Source organism: Myotis davidii, unplaced genomic scaffold (assembly GCF_000327345.1).
Source record: "Myotis davidii unplaced genomic scaffold, ASM32734v1 scaffold738, whole genome shotgun sequence".
Taxonomy (NCBI): Eukaryota; Metazoa; Chordata; class Mammalia; order Chiroptera; family Vespertilionidae; genus Myotis; species Myotis davidii.
The window spans coordinates 1,497,897-1,502,469 of NW_006289824.1; the positions used below are offsets into that span (position 1 = coordinate 1,497,897).

At 45.0% G+C, this 4,573-nt stretch overlaps 1 pseudogene; it reads left to right on the plus strand.

Moving 5' to 3' along the window:
- Positions 1 to 2,526: 2,526 nt before the first annotated feature.
- LOC107182904 lies at positions 2,527 to 3,284 on the plus strand (annotated as a pseudogene).
- The last annotated feature ends 1,289 nt before the right edge of the window (positions 3,285 to 4,573 follow it).

The following is a 4,573-nucleotide window of genomic DNA, read 5'->3' on the forward strand; positions in this document are numbered from 1 at the left end:
ATATTTTTATAGTTATTTAACATTTATTAGGGAATTATGCTTTTTTTTGTTTTTAGTAAATTACTACCTAAAAACACCAGAAACCAAACATAGTTTATGTGAAATTCCTGGGGACTTTAGGAGACACACAGGAAATCAGAGATCACCAGGACTGAATCCTTGACATTGATATAATGCCTCTGGCAAATAAATCCAAAGCATAAACAAAGGTTTATCTTGAACATGTGGCAACAGGTTCTGTTTTATTGGCTGAACAGTGAGACTCTGCAGTTCTCAATGATAGCATTGTGAATAATCTTACCTTTTGTTTTCCTAATTAATTTTCATTGTGCTACTCGGAAGTTAATTAATCTGAATAAAAGATAAGCTGCCCATGATTAATTTTAACTTTGACTGTCTGACTGACAAGGCTGGAGTTACTAGTCAGCATCTCACATGGTAGATAGAGCCAGAGTGACCCCGAATTCTGCACACTGTCCAGAACCTCTTACTCTCCTTGAGAAATGTCTTATCCTATGGCCAGAATGATGACTCTGTCCTAGTGGCTCACTCATTTTTCAGACTTTTAAAAATGATGTTCTTTGTGCCGATTAGGGATGCACATTAAAAGATTATTCAATGATTAATAGTGAGAGGGCTAGAAAGGGTACATAAGAACATAGCAAGAGGCCTGTTTTTCATTATTCTTGGCTTACAACACATTCTACCAAATTAACTACATTTTATGGTCTGGATTTATTCATTGATAAAAATTCATGGGAAAACACTGTTTGAACTTTTAATCAATACACAATTTGTTAGTACTACTAGTAATACCATTTCTACTACTGTGTGCCAAGGATATAATGTCCACCTTCTGCCCTTGAAATCCCCCTGGTAATCACTGGGAGAAAGCCAATGGGTCTGTACTTAATTAGAGCCCTGTGTGCATTACACTGCCCTCTCTCAGCCCTCACCCCCATGAAAGAGCTAATCTGTGGACAGAGCTGCTTGCTATTTCTGGTTCAGTTAGCATTCTCCCAGTGCAGTCATGACTAACACAGCAATAGAAGGAGCACTGAAAACAACAGCTTCCTCCTGGAATTTTCAGTTAACGACTGTGAGGACAACTCCAGACATGATTATCTGACTGAGGAAATGTAATGAGGAAAAGGGAAGAGTGAAAGAGAAAGGTAAATCAAAATTATTTGGAAAAATTTAAAGAATGGGAAAAACAAACAAACAAAAAAAACCCAGATGCTTTAGAGAAAGTACTGAAAAAAGGAAAACACTCTCCCCTCCCAGAAGATATATATATAAAGCCAGAATAAAGTTCACTCGAGTGTTTCTAGACATAAAGAATTAAATAAGAGCTGTCTTTATAAAAGGAAAACTCTTTTAGAGACCTTCATTTTGGATGAAAAAGACCTGTGCTTAGCTTCCAACTCCAATTCTTGATATTAAGCATAGTTTTCTGCAATGCTTTTGAGATATTTTATTAGGTCCTAAGATAAACTACATGCTATGCAAAGATATTTGGTTTCAGAGTCTGTTTTTTAAAATCAAATTTCCACAGTGCTCTGCCCATGTTCCAGGTTCGTTTCCACCAATAGATTGCAGTTTGCAAAATGTTAACTAGCAGGTTATGACTGTCAAACTATCAATTCCCACAAGCTAAGATAAGGTTTGTACAAGATATGCGATCGGGATTATGTTAGGCATGTATATCTCAAAATAGCACCCTATGCCTATGGTTGTAGTTCCGTTTCTCACCCAGAAACTTAAAACATTAGAAAATGTAGAAATTTAGGGTAATAATCCTATCTAATAAAAGACAAAAAGGGTAATTAACCGTACCTCCTCAATGCTGCTTCCCATTGCCTAATCAGGGTGATATGTAAATTAACCGCCAAGAAAGATGGCGGTTAACCACCAACAAAGATGGTGGTTAATTTGCATAGGTAGGCACAATGATGGGGGGTGAAAGGGGAAGGACGGAAGAAGCTGCCTGCTGCTGACAGCAATCGGAAACCCAGATGGCAGCCAAGAGCCGGAGAACCAGGCCGCCTACCGGCCCTGGGCCAGTAATCTGAGAAGCCTGGTGGGGCAGGGAAGAGGCAGATGTTGCTGCTTTTGGCTTCTAAGTACTCCAGCCATCTCTCCAAACATGTATGCCTCTTCCCTGCCTGCCTGGCTTCTCAGATCACCAGTGATAGAAGACCCAGAGGCGGGGCCAGAGGCTGGGCTGCATTGCTCCCTGGGGACTCGATCTGGTCCCCAAGGGGCAATGCAGCCAGGCCCCAGAAGGAGACCCAGGAGCCTCCCAAGTGGAGAGTCTCCGTGGTCAGACTGCTCGGTGTCGGGACAGGAATAAAGAGGGAGGTGACTCAGATGCTTGTCCACAGCATTAGACCAGCCAGCAAGGCCTTTCAGCCGGGACTCGGGGTGGGGTTGGGGTGAGGGAGGCAGCAGGAAACAGAGAACTACAACTCCCAGGAGGCTTAGCAGCCGGGGCCTGAGTGCCTGGCCCTGAAATTGAATGGGGTCTGTCGTTTTGGGAGCCACTTTAACCTAGAGGTTTGCAAGGTTAGAAGTTCTGCACCAGGAGCCAGGGAGAAATGGAGCTGGAGCAGAGAGAGGGGCCCATGGCAGCCGTGGGCTTTGAGGAGTTCTCAGCACCTCCCGGCTGGGAGCTGGTGCTGCCTCCACTGTTCGGTGGTCACATCCTGGAGAGGGAGCTTGAGACCGAAGTGGAGTTCGTGTCTGGGCATCTGGGCAGCTCCAGCCTCCCTGAGCGAGATGAAGAGGAGGAGGCAGCCTGAGGCTGGCGGCGGCGCCAACGGGAACTCAATCGCAGGAAGTACCAGGCGCTGGGTCAACGCTGCAGGGAGATCGAGCATGTGAACGAGCGGGTCCTAAACAGGCTCCATCAGGTACAGAGGATAACACAGAGACTCCAGCAGGAGCGGAGGCTCTTCATGAGGGTGCTGGACTCCTACGGAGAAAGAGGGGCTGTCTCCACCCAGGAGGACGCCAGCGCCCACAGAAGCAAGCAGCCTGGCCCCTGGCAAAGGGCCCAGCGGGTGAAAGAGGCGGCGAGCGCTGTAGGAAGGGCGCTGGGCGGGAGTCCCGCTGACTCTGGAGCTGGCCCCTGTGCAGATAAAAGTGGAGGAAGACTTTGGCTTCAAAGCGGTTGAGGTTCTGGACTCAAGTTGGGTTTCTCGGGGGCCAGACAAGCTGCTGCCCTACCCAACCCTAGCCAGCTCCCCCTTTGACTGACCTCCCAATAAACGGACCCCATGCTCTCCTTGGCAAAAAAAAAAAAAAAAACAACACAAAATACCAGGTTTTTTTCACAGCTTTCTCTGGCTGAGTCCCCCAGAGAGAGAACACAGATAAACTGGGTGTGAGTTCAACTGATGCATTTATAAAGAAAAGGAGAACAAAGCTGTGCTCAAAATCAACAAGAGGAAGATATACCGACATTGGCAAACCCTAGGGAATATGCTCTCGCCCTCCACGCAAGCCCCTCCCAGCAAAGAGCGAAGATCTAGGTTCAGGGCGCCGGAGGAAAACTGGTGCCAGCAGCGCGCAAGCCCCTCCCGGCAAAGAGCGAAGATTTAGGTTCAGGGCACCGGAGGAAAACTGGTGCCAGTAGCCAGGGGAAGGGGCCCTGGATTGCGAGAGGGCACAGGCTGGGCTGAGGGACCCACCTGAGTGCACAAATTTTTGTGCACCGGGCCTCTAGTGTTATGTATAATCAACAATTCACCATTAAATTGGATTGTGGCACGGTAAAGCCAGTTAATGTTCATGTGTTTGATAGAGTGCATTTATTATCTTAATAAATTTGTCATAATTCAGCTCTCAGGTTTTCATATTCAGAATACTGATTGCTTTGGCATAATGAGCACAGACTGTTTTAAGGGTTAGCCTCACATTCACTGAAGCCACAGAGACTGATGTTTAAAATCAGTTGTCAATGTCTTATTTTACAATGAGAACTCAAAATATCACACAGACCATAATACTTTTATCAGCATGACCACATCTTTCTCTGAGAGCAGACCCTATAAGAAAGCAAAGTATATTTAGAAATGTGCTTGGTGTGCACAGTGTTAAACCACAGGCCTTAAATATAGGTCTTAATTGTGGTTTTAAGAAAACATCCACTGTTGAAGACCATACTCTCTCTGGATTAAGAAAAAAAATCTAAAAGGGCAGCTCATTGCCCTCTTTTTTAAAGAACCACCGACTTGGGGGACCAGAACACTTCTATGTGTCACCATGCTGGGCCCCATGCTCCAGGAGAACACAAGCTCCTTTGTTTGAGACCTTGACCTTTGCAACTAACTCTTCGCCTGGCTGTTGATTCATATTCCTTAACATCCTCTGTAATAAATCCGTAATCTCATAAGAAAAAAAAAATACTTGGATGGGGACTAGCAATATTTTTCCAACTGTCTCTTTGTGCCTTGCTTCCAAGACTGATAACCTTTTTCTGAATAACTTATTTGCTTGATGTGTTAATGTGTGTAATCAAGTTGTAGTTTGTCCTAAAGTTTCGGAAGCCATTTTTTATTTTTAAGAGGAC